The sequence below is a fragment of the Sinocyclocheilus anshuiensis genome, unplaced genomic scaffold (assembly GCF_001515605.1).
Source record: "Sinocyclocheilus anshuiensis isolate Anshui unplaced genomic scaffold, SAMN03320099.WGS_v1.1 scaffold447, whole genome shotgun sequence".
NCBI classification, from domain to species: Eukaryota; Metazoa; Chordata; class Actinopteri; order Cypriniformes; family Cyprinidae; genus Sinocyclocheilus; species Sinocyclocheilus anshuiensis.
In genome coordinates, this window is record NW_015552615.1 from 682,815 (window position 1) to 700,088 (window position 17,274).

Consider the following 17,274-nt stretch of genomic DNA (forward strand, 5'->3'; position numbering starts at 1 on the left):
CCTTAGAACCTTTTTTTGCAATTGAAACGTTCCATGGATGTTAAAGGTTCTTCACTGAACCGTTGATGGCAATTAAGCTTTATAACAGTAGTCATGGATCAAGTACCTTCTTCAATGTAAGCATGTTGGATTTTTCCACCTGTTTTATCATTCTTGTCATTCTTCAGGCATCACTTAGAAATGTACTAGCACATCTTTGCAAAAACACTGAATAAGAACACTTGGGTATTTTTTGCAGTGTGGGAAATCTACCGTTTTTTTTGGATATAAAATGAGTAAGAAAGGATGAAACTGAAAGTGTTTAGAATTTTATTCGTTTCCCTGGTGTGTATCTGGTCAGACCTTGAAGTGAAATGTCAGAGTGTATAAGTCCATTCTCATGAACACTTTCACAGTCTGTAGGTGCTTATGAGGAAAAACTGCATGCAGAGGTATTACTGTATTTGCCTGCGAGGTCAGGAAATCAACAAGGACTGTCAATTTAACAAGTTAAAGGAGTTCACCCAAATTTGTAGATAATGTTCTCACCCTCAGGCCATCCAAGATGTAGAAGACTTTGTTTCTTTATGGGACTAGATTTGAAGAAATTTAGCTCTACACGCAATGGATGCTCTGCAGTGAATGGGTGCCGTCAGAATGAGAGGCCAAACAGCATAAAAACATCACAGTAATACACAAGTAATCCACAGCACTCCAGTCCATCAGTTAATGTCTTGTGAAGCCAAAAGCAGCGTGTTTGTAAGAATCCATCATTAAGATGTTTAACTTCAAATAATTGCTTCTGGCCAAAAATATGAGTGCATAATCCATAATAACGCTTCCTCCAGTGAAAAAGTTCATCATCTGTCATCTACCCACATATTTGTTTAGACTCTTTTGGACTGTTTTGGCTTGTAAACGGTGTGTGATGTTTTTATCAGCTGTTTGGACTCTCATTCTGACGGCACCCATTCACTGCAGAGCATCCATTGCTGAGACACTGATGCAATGCTACATTTCTCCAAATCTGATGAAGAAACAAACTCATCTACATCATGCATGACCCGAGGGTGAGCACATTTTCAACAAACATTCTTTTTTTTTTTTCTTTCATAAATTATTCTTTTAGGCTTTGAAAATAATGCATTTTCTAAAAAAAAAGCTCTTGTTTCTTCAAATCATCCTTTGGGTCTGTTATTTTGAATGCAGCTACAAAGCAGAGCAGGTTATGAAGCTCCTCGATCCTCAGCAGGGAATTTCACGGCGTGAAACAAAAGGCCGGCACACGCAGACCTCTGGTTTTGTCGTGGCATGTTGCATATGCCTTCCTGTACAGGAGCGTGTTCTTCTCTCTGAAATCAGCTGAGCGAGGTGCCCTGCGCCCGTGGGTTCCTGCCAGCCGTGGTGAATGAATTTCGACAGCTGCACGGCCACAGATAGTCACATTGTGTCATGACAGAGCAGGGGCCAAAGAGAGGGAGGAATACAGGAGAGGTAGAGTCTCTCGCTGCTGACCTGAGACCTGTCAAAGCCCCTTCAGCCTGCTGTGGCAACACGTCAACAACATCTGCTAACAATCTGCCTACAATTAGTCAGATGCCCAGGAAGGTTTCGTCAGGCGACACCTGTTCATTCTGCCATCGCAGGAGGACACGTTCTGGCAGAGGGCCGAATTAAACACACCGATTTCTGCTAAAATACAGAAAATGGTGCAGTTCCTCATCTGTTGAAGTGAAAGTCAACCTGACATCACAAGTGATATTTGCTTTTTTTAATATATGCTCCTGCTCCTGTGTATGATTCATCTGTGCACATAAAATCGCTCGTAATCTTTCATCAAAATGTAATAACCTGCTCTGAAATGTTCCTTTTCAGCTGACGTGATCAGTCCCTTCAGGGCAGGTCAGTCCAATTGGCAAGCATCTTGCTAAGGCCTTCAGGCAGCTATTTCCAGTCTTGTAAGTACAGCTCTTATCTACTCAAATGGGAAACGACTGCATCTCCAAAATGTTCTTTTGCTGAAGCCATCAGACCACACTATTTCAACTTTTTTTTTTTTTTTAATAATCATGTTTAACAGCAGAATTCCTGGTGGAAAAATTACATTACCCCGTGACGAAATCAAAACAAGCAATGAAGCCTAAAACAAACAAAACAAGAATGAACAACAAACAAGAATGTTTCTGTAGACGCAATCAACATCTTTAAATTTACATGAACAATTATGCATTTATCAGTTGCTTTTCCAAAGCGACAAAATAGGAGCAAAACCAAGTTGTCAAGGAGCCAACAATATTTGTATTTAGTGCCAATGGTTGTGGGACAATAGTTTGTTGGACAACTAGATTAGGAAGCAAGCTACAGAAGAGAAGAAAACGTGTTTTTAGAATATAAAATCAATAGTTTTATTTATCATAATTTTGTTATTTGCAATGCTTTGTGGGACTGTAGTTTATTTAAGTTAAGTACATGGTCTTGTGCTTTTGTCAGATCTTCAAATACTGTTTGATTGGAATCAGTTTGTATTGTTGTGATCCACTTGATTGGTTCGGTTCATGGCTTATAACTCTTTAACAAAGACTTTTCAAAATCCCTCTGGGAAAAATACTTCCAGAATCAAGGCCACTGAAAAAGTGGGAAGACTGTTGCATCCTATAAAACTCCTTACAGCAGGTTCTGTTTCACTTTTTTATTAGCTCTCTAAGGAAATAGGCATTGGTGCAATATCTGATATTATATAATACAGTGTTTGTGATTTTATAGGTTGCTTACAAAAAGTTATTTTGTCAGGGCACATACTTTTGGTTCAGAGAAAGTGTTACTTCACAAATATTTTCATATTAGCATATCATGAAGCCTTGTTGCTACATAAATAAAAATATAACCTGAATCTGAACATTTTGTACTTAAATTACTCCACACACATCATCATTTCAATACCAGAAAAACACATCTCAATGAAGTTTGTTTCATTCTTTTATCTTTTAATGGCTATATTATTAGCCCCGGGTTAAATCTGCACAACCCTGTCTGGTGGTGTTTAGTCCGAAGACACATAAAGCCAGCAATTTTAACGTCCGCAGTAATTCAGATGAGCAAGGAAGCTTGTGCAAAGTTAGCATGATTAAAACAGCGGTTTTGGATGGTTGAATGTTTTAGCGGTTTGCTGACCTTTTACAGCGAGAGGTTAATTGCAATGTGCTTATGCAAAGGGACAGTTTTGGCCCAAGTCAGGATTGTGGACCGGATGTCAAGTGCTTTGTGTACAATACAATGTGCAATTCAGTTTTAAAATAATCTTCCACTCCAAAGGCTAACTCTCTAAAGATAAGTCTCTAAGTACTCTGCATTTTAATTGCTTCTAAATGCATTCATTTATTTATATGACAGTTATTTACCAGTGTAACTACTTGTGTTGCTATGAAACTTTCATAAATAATGAAATGCATACATGGAGACAGCATTTCTACAGTATTTAAATGTTGAACATGATTAACGAAATCTGTCACAAAAAATATGGTGATAGTAATACTGTAATTTATTTACTAACCTATGATGTTTTATTTAAATCTGTATCTTATCTGTATGTATAAACTAGATATGTGCTTAACTGTCAAAGCTACAGTACTGTTAGAAGTTTTAGGCACTTGTGTAAAAATGCTGTAAAATGAGGATGTTGTCAAAAATAATGTCATAAATAGATTTTCTTTATCAAGTAACTTCTATTAACTAAAATAAATCAACATCTGGTGTGAGCATCCTTTGCGTTTAAAGCAGCTTTTGCCCTCGGTGCACTTGTGCATACAGTAGTTTTTCAGGGAGCTTTGCAGGTAGGTTTCTTGAAGCGTCTTGGAGACATTGCCACAGTTCTTCTGGATTTAGTCCGTCTAAGTTTTTCATGGTATTCATGGTATTCCAGACAGACTGGATGATGATGAGATCAGATCTCTGTGTGGAGCACTGTCTGTTTTCAGACTCCTTGTGCACAGGGCCGTCCTTAGCTGACGCGTGGCCCGGTGCGAGGTAGGGAGCGGGGTCCCCCTCGGTCCGTTTGCGATCGCGTTCTGGGGGGGTTTCCCCCTCGGTCCGTTCACCACGGGGCCCCCTCAAGCGACCACACCAGTTGCGCCCCCGTAAGGACGGCCCTGCTTGTGCATAAAACAATCTCATTGAATTATTACAATTAATGGCAAAAGGATAACTGGATTATTACAATTAATGGCAAAATGAATGCTTGGAAATGTAAACTGATATTTCCTACTGACACACTACTGCAAGAGATAGAAATAACTGACTTAAAACCATTGTTTTTTAGTTAGTGAAAAAAACTAGTGTTTTAATAATTTTTATGTATGTATGTATGTTTGTTTGTATGTGTGTGTGTTTGTATGTGTATATCCTTGTTTTAAAGGAAATATCAATCAAACTATTCTGTGTGATTCCCTCAAAAGCATTTCAAATCCATTAAAAATGTATCTAGGTCACAGTAAAATACATGTAAAAAAAACAAACAAAAAAAAAAAAATATATACTACCGTTCAGAAGTTTGGGATCAGTAAGACTTGTAATGTTTTTCTTCTGCTCATCAAGGCTGCATTTATTTGATCAAAAATACAGAAAAAAACAGTAATCTTGCGAAATTGTTATTACAATATAAAATAATGGTTTCTATTTTAATATCCCTTAAAGTATCATTTATTTCTGTGATGCAAAGCTGAATTTCCATCAGCATCATTACTCCAGTAGAAAGTGTCACATGATCCTTCTGAAATCATTCTAATATGGCGGCCACAGCGACCGTAGAGTATTTAAACTGCTTGGTCACTGTCAGATCGCAGGTTCCAAAAAAATATGAAGCAGCACAACAGTTTCCAGCACTGATAATACATCAGCATATTAGAATGATTTCTGAAGGATCATGTGACACTGAAGACTGGAGTAATGATGATGAAAATTCAGCTTTGCATCACAGGAATAAATTTGATTTTAAAGTATATTAAAATAGAAAAATTTAATTTTATATCATAATAATATTTCACAATATTACATTTTTCCTTTTGATCAAATAAATGCAGCCTTGATAAGCATACGAAACTCCTTTAAAAAACATTAAAAATCGTTCTGATCCCAAACTTTTGACCGGTAGTGTATGTATTATAATGGTGGTGTAAAAATTGCAGCTATAGTATTTGATATTGCAGTAACAAAGATTCTCGCAGCTCAGTTATATAGCAGTGCTATTAAATGACTGACTGAATGATTTCCACTTCATTAATTATGATTATCCAGGCTCACTGTTTCTGTGACTGATATTTCTATATGATTTAATAATCATTAAAGTATGAAGTTCTTGAAGGATCTAATTATCACATGCACAGCACATACTTATTTTTCAATTAATTATATCAAATTACCTTTTCAGTTCGATAAGATGCACTCAACCTCTCACATGCATTCATCGCTGTGAGCTGATGCATTGTCCTGAAACCAACAAAATAAAACAAGAAGTGTGCTTTACATTTTTATATTTGATTTGCTTTTGCATTTGAAGCATATCAATGTTACGCTAATGGCTTCTATTGCTATTTTTCTTCCTTAGGTTTCTGTTGGTTGCACTGCCACCCTTCTGCATCATGCTGTCAGGTTTACAAACTATGGAAAGCACGTGTGACGACTGCAAACTCCAGAATTAATGCACGATTTCTGGGATTTAACAAGCTGCATTACTGGATTTACCGAAATTTGCAAGGTTAGTTGCATCAGATCTTTGAAAGATATTCATAGTTTTATTTAAGATCAAAATCCTCTTTTAGACTGTTCCGGTTTGTAAACTGTGCTTGATCTGTGCAGACTTCTCTCCTGATTCAGAAGAGACAACTTTTTGACTGGAGGAAGCGTTATTATGGATTATATTTGGACTATTTTACTATTGGACTATACTCTTTATATTTTAAATATGGACTCATATTTTAGCCAGAAGCAATGGTTTGAAGTTAAAAACATCTTAATGATGGATTTGTTTCTCACAAACACGCAGCTTTTAGCTTCACAAGACCTTAACTGATGTACTGGAGTGGTATGGATTGCTTGTGGATTATTGTGATGTTTTTATCAGCTGTTTGGACTCTCATTCTGACGGCACCCATTCACTGCAGAGCATCCATTGCTGAACAAGCAGTTTGATGGATTTATTATGCACCTGTCCCCAAAATGGCACAAGCTGGTCACTTTATATGTCGGTCAAATGGTCTGTCTTTCAACCAGACTTTGTGCAGCAAGTCTAGACTGCCTTTGACAGCACTAAATACGACATTTGCTGCTTGCTGACCGGGAAAGTAACTGTGTTAAGCATGCAACAGATTAAAACGTTCAGCTTTGGAAAGTTTCCCCAGCACCATTTATATTTTTCATTTTCATTATCTGTCACTGGAGGTATAAATGCCACGAGGATTAGAGAAATTACATGGACTCTTTGCTCGCCTGCCCTCTGCGCCTCTCGCCCCCCGTCCTCCATCCATCCCCGGGTCGTTAAACTCCCGCCGGCATTCTCCTCACGCTACACGGGCCGAGGCAAAGCTCCGGCGGCCGGGTCGCAGACAAGCACGTAACCTGGGCGACTGGCGTAGTGTCTTAGGAATTTCTATAATCCTGCAGATCTATTACAGATAGCGCCGCTGACACAGGCTACAGAGATTAGAAGCAGCAGATGCTTCTGACTGTATTGATTGGCCTTTCTCATCCCTCGGCCGCATGGGTGTGTAATGGAACGCGGTAATGAATTCCAGCAGCCTGTCACAGTCCGAGACCTCTAATTGAGTCGGAAGCGTGTGAAAAGTTGTGTGCGTATGGACATATGAATTTAGAAAGGGTTTAACCCTTCTTAAAACCCCCGTTTTTTGTCTTTCATTCTCTTTAATTCTTGACGCAGTGCTCTTCAAAAGCGTTCAGCTGATGTCTGAAACAGTGTGTGCGCGCGTGAGCTTTTGGTGCAGTTGAGGATTATTGTTGCTGGAAAGTGACATCATCTTCTACTCGAGGAAGTTCTTCTATAAGCCCGTGAGCTCTTCAGCACTCAAACATTGATGAGGAGGATGCATCAGTGACTCCAGCCACCCATCCCACAGACTGCTCTCTCTGCTGCCCTCAGGAAGACGTCTCTGCAGCATCCGATCCCGCACTAGCCGACTGAGGGATAGCTTTTTCCCTCAGGCTATCAGACTAATGAACAATCAGAACTAATACACCCTACAGCCTACTCCCACAATACGGTAGGCCACACACTGCACTTTAACTCCAACAGTTCAATACTGGACTATACATACACACTGCATTTAAACACAATAATCTATCTGCTACCACTGGATACCATCCAATGCACATCCATGACATTTTGCGTATCCAGTTAATGTATAATCTGTTGCACCTTCGCATATTTTGTGTATATACTGTATGTCTACATAATGTAGAATGTGTACATACTGTGTATAAATGTGTATTGCTAACTGCATGTACATACTGTGTATAATGTGTAGTGCTAACTGTAAGTATGTCTAATAGTACACTGTGTGTACTGACTATATGTATGTGCATATTGCACATTGTCATCTGTTGAGGTCTGTATGTTTATATGTAAATTGTTTCTGCACTGTCTGGAGCACGCTCCCAAGAATTTCACTCACCAAGGCACGTGTGCTGTGGTGATGTGACAATAAAAGTGACTTTGACTTTTGCAATGATATATCAGTGGCCGTATCTGTGTGTTTTCACTGTTTTTTGAAATTAGATCAAATGCACATTACAACCCTGTGCATAGCCTATTTGAAGACTCTGTTGGGTGGAATAATTGTCTTTTTTGTTATGAAAAAATATATAAACATCCTTTACTCGGACTAGTAACCTTAATTTTTCATCCCCCTTTGGCAAAAGCATCGAACAAATCCATTGAGGTTTTAAACAAGACAACTTTTTGAATAATAAAAGCATAATTCAAGATTAAATATATTAACAATCTTAATTCAATAGACAAGCCCTATCTTAAATAAATTCATGTTGTTTTCAAGATGTTTAGATATTTTTGCTGGAAAACAAGAACAAATATTGATTACACTGCAAAAAGTGATTTTGTCTTGTTTCCCAGTACAAATAGAGAAATGCAAAATCACCTAAGAAAAGTATGTTTTCCGAAAATAAAAAAGTTTTTGCATGTACAAAACAAACAAACAAAAAAGAAAACATTAGGCAACAAACCTGAAATTCAAACTATTATTGTTAATAGGTCTATGTTGATAATATCAAAACTTAGTTGTAAATTACAATAAGTTTCTACTTCTTTTCCACTTGTATTTTAAGTTAACGTGGGTATATTATCGTTATATTCATTTAGGTGTTGCAAGATCTCTCGCTTAAAAGCATCACAACAACTTAAATCCAGTTAGTGTTCCTATTAGATTTTGTATTTACATTCAGCTGAGGCTTTTGTCCAAACAATATGTGAGTTTATATGTATATCACATATCAGTACGTGATATATTCCCTGAAATGCTTTTGTTTACATGCTGTACTGTTGTCTACACTTGCACTTGAATTTGCCTTGAGCTGTTTATTTTTAGCCAAGCAAACACGGTGCATGTTTCCCATTTGGAATGGTGGACTGCATAATGATAAACAATATTTACAGTTATTACTAATATCAGAGTAAAAATATGTATGTTTGTTCTGGCACATCGCCATTCTAAAAGAAAATAATCAGATGCATTTCCTTTGTTTTAAATTCAAAATGCATTTTCTAACTTTTTATAAGACTATTGCTTGAATAGTTAGAGCCACATTTGAAATCAAAATGCTCTAAGCGTGTGCAGGGAATTACTGCTGTCAAATCAGCCTTTTGCTTACTCGTAGGTCAACCACAATCAATACAGTCTTTGACTGTAAATTACTCTTTGTGGAGCGGATTTCATCTGGAATCAAATCACGGTTGTGTCATGTTTTTCCACAGTAAGTTATTGAGTTTTTCTGCTAACATGAGCATTGGCCTCCTTAGGTCTTCCGTGCAATTACGTCAACTAACAAACTTGCCGAAACGAGCTACACGCTCGACTGGGAAACTTGCAAAATCTGCATGTAAATATTTAGTCTTGCTCCATATTCTCAGGTGAAATGAGCGTGCTGTTGAAAACCCGTGCCTGCTAAATTCATTATTGACTGCCGCGGTGCCGCCAAGCCACTTCTAATAGGCCGTGGTGAAGCTCATGAGCCTCCTTTTCTTCTCGCAGCATGTGTGCTTTCCCCACAGGCATCAGCATTGATACGATAGATTGCTAACAACACACAATAGCTACAAGGCTGTTGCTAATCACAGTATTGATCCTAAAACTCTTCCCATTAGAAACTCTTTAGCTTTGCGGGTAGCATTGTATGAATGAAGTCTAGTTGTGGAAGTCTCCGGGGACTGTGATTAAGACCTGCTTCTGGACACTAACGCCAGTATTCAGACCTAGAGTTGCATAGAGAATCCATCAGTGATGAACCAGCGTTTTGCTGATATCTGGAGAAATACAGACGAACTCTGTGCCATGGGCAGAAAACGATGCATGGATACATTATTTATAGTGGCTACTATAAATAATACTATACTAAAAGTAACAATAATAAAAAGTAACTACGGAAACAGGCTTCCATAGTTTTAGCATTGTTTATAATGCGTCAACTAAAAAAATAAAATATTAATTGGAGTTAATTTTTTTTAATTATCTTTTAGATTTGCTCGATGCTCGCAAGAGTCACAGCATAGACATTGCACATAAAACCAGCTAAATATTCAATGTGTGTCATTTTAAATATAATAAGCATTTAGACTAAAGTTAAAAAGAAAGGTTTTTTCATGACAAGAATGGACAAAATGGGTTTTCATGCTGGTGTATGGGAAAAATAATGCAAGAGCACAAACTGAAAAAAGTTAGCTATTTGGGACCAACACATTTTAATTTAATGGGAAAATATGTGATTATTACACAAAAATATCTTGCAGAGCAATGTGCATCCCTCTCCAAAATCTTCAGCAATGGGACAATCCCAAAAAGTATTTAATCTTTGTTCTTTTTATCATCTTAGTGGTGAAAAAATCCACCGCCAGCAATTTGCAGCATCAAACTCATTAGCCTTCAGTGAAAGGTGTTGACTTTTAATTGATAGATGGCCGCCGTGGCAAAGGGCATGTGTTGATTGAATTTGTCTTTGATATGATGCATCATGCACTGGTGCAATTTATATACAACAAAATGACATAAAAACATATTCTATGCAAACATGGAGTGATATTTAAAAGCATAACTGTTGCAAACAAAACTATTGCAACACCAGTACAGCGACTGTAGACAGGTGAATAGAGCTTCGAGTTGTTTGGAAATGTCAGTCAGAGCTGCCTTAAATGTTGCTGTCGTTTTAATAATGAGTGCGTCTTTTAAAGGGTGTGATACAATGTTTTCATTAATGGCAGGTTAATAAGTGTAAATGCATATTTTTGTGTTACCGACTCATCAGATGCAGCGTTTCCCATTTAAACAGTAGAAACTGTCCTGCACGCAGCAGTGTGTCATTCAAATCCTTCTTTGGGCATTTTAAAGCGTTTCATTTAAAATGGAATTCGTTCTATAATCGTTTTCATAATTGACATCAGTAACAGCAGCATTCTGGGAAAACCTAAGCTAGAAAAGCTATTAGTATTAATTACTCTGAAGCGCCTCGCTTTATTTGACCTTTAAAAGCCAGCTGCTCCGCTGCAAGTAGTAAACATCTGCATTGACCTGGATGACCGATGCCAGGGTTTTTCGGTTCATGGGTCCCAGGAGAGGATCTCAGTCCATCAGACGAGTACAGGCTACTATTGCATTGGTTACAGTGAAGTCAAGCAGGGTCATTCCTGTTACGCAGCACCTTTTGAAGTATTTCTATAAAAGCATATTCCAGACTGTCAGATATGTGCTCTGGTTGAACTTCGGCACTTTAGTCATTATAATGTTCACATTTTTTACATGCAAGGCCAAGAAAATGAGCACGATGTTCATAAAGACATAAACACATCAACTTGATGTTCGTTTTCATCTTTTTTTATATACATCAAACTGATTAGTGTTTCAGAGAGACACAAATCAACAAACAAAATCACAAAATGAATCAGTTCCTATACCTTTGTGCTGTTGTTTTTCCTCCAAAATGATGTCACTTCCCGGGGGATGATGGCGTTACAGGAATAATCCACCCAAAACTTTCCTGAAAATGTACTCATGGCATCAGACCACCCAAGATGTAGCTGAGTTTGCTTCTTCATCAGATTTGGAGAAATGTAGTATTTGCTCACAAATGGATGCTCTGCAGTGAATGGGTGCCGTCAGAATGAGAGTCCAAACAGCTGATAAAATATAATATAAAGTACATCAACTAACATCTTGAGAAGACAAAAGATGTTTGTAAGAAACAAATCCATAAGACATTTTAACTTAAAACCATTGCTTCTGATTAAAATACATACGAGTCCATAATCCATAATAACACTTCCTCCAGAGAAAAAGTAGTCTGGTCTGAATCAGGAGAGAAGTCTGCACAGATCAAGCACCGTTTACAAGCCAAAACAGCTCTAAACAAATATGTTGGTGCATTTTGATGTGAGAGACAACAGGAGATGGACTTTTTCAAGTGTTATTATGGATTATGGACTCATATTTCGACCAAAAACAACAGTTTAAAGTTAAAAATGTCTTAATGATAGATTTGTTTCAGCTTTTGTCTTCTCAAGATATGAATTGATGGACTGGAGTGGTGTGGAGTATTGTGATGTTTTAATCAGCTGTTTGGACTCTCATTCTGACGGCACCCATTCACTGCAGAGCATCCATTGCTGAGCATGTGATGCAATACATTTCTTCAACTCTGGTGAATAAACAAACTCTTCTACATCTTTAATGACCTGTGTGAGCACATTTTCAGCAAAATTGCATTTTTGGGCGAACTATTCCTTAGTTTAAAACATCAAACAAGGAAACATCTGTAATATTTCTTAATAAATAAGCAGCTTTTTAGAAATTAAATAATTTAAAATTCAAAATTTTGTTGTGATAAAAGAAAACCATCTAATTTCAGTTTACCCAGTATTTCAGGAATGACAGAGTCCAAAGCAACAGGCCGACTGTCACTTCTCCAATTCCTCAATCTTACTTTGTCTTGGCCTCCGTCCTGTAGTCTATTAAAGTATCTCTTACTTCAGTGTACTTCCTCCACCGTGCCATTTTATGGTGTAGAGCGCTAACTCAGCACTGCAACCCTTAAAAAACACACTAGGGTTTTATAGCATCAAAGCATGTAGACGTCCTGCTATAAGAACAGATGGTGCCAGACTGCTAATGGTTTGCTGCTTCTCGCTCTGTGCTGTGCATCTTATAATTGACCCTTTTAAATCTACAGCGTCGGAGTGCCAACGCGCTACATGCGCATCCTTTTAATGGAATGTTTTTCTCCACCGTTTAATTATAAGATGTCGGTACGTACGTTAGAGATGGTGCAACAGAGCTGGTTGTCAAGGCTGGAAAGATTTATGGCCATGGCCATTTCATGCCCTTGGTTGGTAATGAATGTCAGCAAGAGTTAGCTAGCATGTTTGCTTGAATGTTAATGATTGTTGTTTTAGGGCAATATCTCTCCCAGTAGCCTCAAAAGCTTTTTTAACATTTGAGAAGTGGCCTAAATGATGCTTTTAAAAGGGTCATATGATGTTGCTAAAAAGAACATTATTTTGTGTATTTGGTGTAATGAAATGTGTTTATGCGGTTTAAGGTTAAAAAAACGCATTATTTTCCACATACTGTACATTATTGTTTCTCCTCTATGCCCCGCCTTTCTGAAACGCGTCGATTTTTACAAACACTAGTGATAGAGGGTCTTTTTTAATAAAAATAAAACGTCAAAATTATAGAAAAAGAATAGAGAATGCTAGTGTTGGAGGGTAATTTTTATAAAAGATAAAAAAAGAAAACAAATGGATAAAAATAGAATTGAAATAGAGAGTGCTAGAGTTCAGAGGGTCAAATGAAGATGGAAGATGTGTTTTTAGCCATTTCTTGAAGATGTATTTTATGTATTTATTTTATTTTGATTTTATTGTATTTTTTATAGAAGCATACAGCAGACATTCAGAAATTTGCTCTGACATTTAATCTTTATTAATTATATTTTTTATTATTTGTATTTATTATTATTATTATCATAACAAAAAAAAACACTTCAACATTATTCACTTATGTTATTATATTTGTATTTTTATTATTAAAAATATATATTATAAAAAGTTACATAGAGTTTGTTGGTTAGTGTAAAGAACAAAACCCACTTTAACCTTAATAATTGCATTATTTTTATATTATTATTATTACTACTACGATGACTACTACTACTACTACTAATAATAATAATACATATAAAATCATTATAAAGTCAAGAACAAGAAAAGCATAAAAAAATAATAAAAAATTGAGTTGCTTGTTAGTGTAAAGAACAAAACACACTTTAAACTTAATAATTATATAATTGTAAAATTATTATTATTATTATTATTATTATTATTTAATTGGACATTTAAAACATTTATTAATTTATTTTTAATTTAATTGTTATTTTATAATAATATTAATAATAATTAATTGGACCTGTTGTTTGGAAAATTCCAGTTAGTGTTAAGCAAATGCATTGAGCAAATTAAGTTTTGCTCAAAGCAGAACGATGGTGATGTCCGACAAGCTGGAAATGATTAAAGCTCATTGCATTTAAACTAATGGAGTCATTAACCTCAGACAGTTTAAATTAGTGTACGCTATCCGCGGCCTCTGCGATGTTAAACCGCCATGGTTAAAACTTGCAATTAAAGTCGTTCCGTGACAACTGCACAGGGTGTGTTTTCACTTCCACCTAACAAAGAGCTCATTTTATCCTAATGAAACACTTTCTAACTTGTGTGAAGCCTTCAACAAAAAGCAGCTTAACATCTCATGCACCTGCTTGGATGAGGTTTTGAGGGGCGGCATTAGACCATGTGATGTTCAGAGAGCCGGACGTTGTCACCCAAACCCCCTCGTGCCGCATTAATCGCATTAGTCATGTCTCTCTGTCTTGTATTGTCTTTGTGGGCTGCGGTCGGGGGTTTGGATTAATTGGCCGCCTCTATGCAAAGCAAGAACGTTGCAACAGAAATTCAATACTGAGCAGTATAATGAGTGATTAGAGAAACATTTCACTGTCGCTCAAAGGTTAGCTGGGAGAAGGAGAGAAATATGCAGCTGGACGCTTTCATTATTTATTTATCAATATGGAATCGTACTGTAGTGAACGGTGGGTCCTTTATAACTCAATGTCAGACAAACGCCAACAGAGTTTAATTAAAACACTCCAGACACTGGCAGACCATAAAAAGACATGCAAGTTTTCAGTGCAGGTGAATGAATAACAAAAAACACTGTTATTAAATGATACAGTACTTATAAATGAGTCATCATTTACTTAAAAAGTCAATGTGAAATCAAAATGGGCTTACTTTTTTAATGCATGTTACTAGTTTTATTAGTTAATCTAAATGCATTAACTTGCTGTGCTTCTGAAATAACTTTGTGCAAAGGTCGTGCAGCTTTTGGATGATGTTAAGCAGTAGTCAAAGAACTATTTAGGTGTTGTTTTAGAAAATTGACATTCAGATCTCGTTCTGTTCATGGTATAAAAACAGCATATTTTCACAATCCAATCAAACCTCTATGGATGAAATTAATTCTCACTCATTGCTGAACACCATTTTTCATTTGTAAATAAAATAAATTGAAGACAAATTTAATTGGGGAATAGATAAATCTGTGGAAGTATGTTTGAATGTTTACATATTGTCTGATTTAGAAAAAGCTGAATTTCACAGAAACTTGCACAGGCTGTATTTCACCTATCCAAAAACAAGAAATTTTATTTCCCCTAGGGTAAATCCTATTTTAACTTTTATTGCATTGCCTTTAATTTAATTTAATTTAATTTAATTTAATTTAATTTAATTTAATTTAATTTAATTTAATTTAATTTAATTTAATTTAATTTAATTTAATTTAATTTAATTTAATTTAATTTAATTTAATTTAATTTAATTTAATTTAATTTAATTTAATTTAATTTAATTTAATTTAATTTAATTTAAATTTTATTTTTTTTAAATTTAATTTAATTTAATTTAATTTAATTTTATTTTATTTTATTTTATTTTATTTTATTTTATTTTATTTTATTTTATTGAACTGAATTGCATTTTTAATTTAATTTAATTTAATGTAATGTAATGTAATGTAATGTAATGTAATTTAAATTTAAATTAAATTTAAATTTAAATTAAAATTTAATTAAATTTAATTTAATTTCCATTTTATTTCCATTTCATTTAATTTCATTTCATAAAATTTAATTTAATTTTATTTTATTTATCCATTAAATAATAAAAAAAAATGGTGTTCAGTTGGAGTTAAATCTAAGGAAAACAACGCTTCAACCTTATTATTTATATTATTTTATTATGCATGCATTTTTATTATTTATTTATTTATTTATTTTATTTTAATGTGATATCACGATTATTATTATATTAATTACACAATTATTAAAAGACAAAAAAAGAATAAAAAGGGACATTGAGTCTAAAGAAAAAACCCACTTCAACTTTATTCAGTTATTTTATTATATTTGTGTTTTTATTATGATTAATTAAATAATTAATTAATTAATTCTCACCTATTTTGTCTTGTTGAATACCATGTTTCATTTGAAAATATGTCAGATTGTGGAAGTAAATTGGGTTGCAAACGGCTTTTTATCATTGACTCTAAATTTCCAGATGCATGATGCATGATGCATGAAGTTATTTGATTTCACTCACTTTCTCTACAAGTACTGCGACTGTGGCAAGATACAGTGATGCAGCAGATGAAAATACTAAAGATCATCCAACCTGTTTTAACCTGGTCCTTTTAAGTTCTCTCACTCTCCCTTCCTAATCTGGTGTCTGACCGCCGCAGTTCCTTTTGGAACGACTATGTTCCTACTCGTAGGAGATAAAGTCGAACGGCTTTTTGTCAGAGGACCTGCTTCTTTCAGCTTAGCTTTTCATCAGCTTCCTTTGACTGCCTCAGTTCAGGCTTATCTAGCCGTACCGCGTGTCCCAGCCGGGGCACCATACATCACCTCCTGCAACCCGAGGAGAAAGGTCGAGCGAGGGCTCTCATTTATTATTTAAATGGGGTGATTTTTTTCGTCTCAGGCATATTTTCACTGCATGTAGTGAATCTGAGCCTTGACATTGAGGTTAATGTTCCTGTCAAACACATTTAAGACAAATTTGCCAAGGATATCATGGGGGAATAGGTAAAGCTGCGGAAATGTGCTTGGAACTGACTGTGATTTAGAAACAGGTGAATTTCACAGAAACATGCACAGGTTATATTTCACCAATAAAAAAATGAGAAATTATATTTTAATTTAAGTGATGTGCCTATTTTTCATTTCATTTCATTGTACTCACTGCAAAAAATAAGAAATTATGTTTTACTTAAAATTATTCCTATTTTTCTTATTGATTTCTTATTTTATTGATATTGGTTTATTGATTTCATGTTTTATTCTATTCATTTTTAAAGATTAAATTAAACTTAAATGGCATTGGACTGCAAAAAAATGATATTTTACTTAAAATTATGCCTACTTTATTTCATTTTTAAAAAAATTAAATTCAATTTAATTTAATTGCATTGCAAGGAATATGAAATATTTTACTTAAAAGTATGTCTATTTTTATTTTATTTTATTACATGTCAAAAAAAAGAAACTATATTTTACTTAAAATTATTTCTTTTCTTTTCTTTTTTTTCTTTTCTTTTTTTTCTTTTCTTTTTTTCTTTTCTTTTCTTTTCTTTTCTTTTCTTTTCTTTTCTTTTCTTTTCTTTTCTTTTCTTTTCTTTTCTTTTCTTTTCTTTTCTTTTCTTTTCTTTTCTTTTCTTTTCTTTTCTTTTCTTTTCTTTTCTTTTCTTTTCTTTTCTTTTCTTTTCTTTTCTTTTCTTTTCTTTTCTTTTCTTTTCTTTTCTTTTCTTTTCTTTTCTTTTCTTTTCTTTTCTTTTCTTTTCTTTTCTTTTCTTTTCTTTTCTTTTCTTTTCTTTTCTTTTCTTTTCTTTGCAGTATGCTGATCCAGTGTCATCATGTCCCGTCATAGCAAAATTATAGAAAGTTACTTGCTAT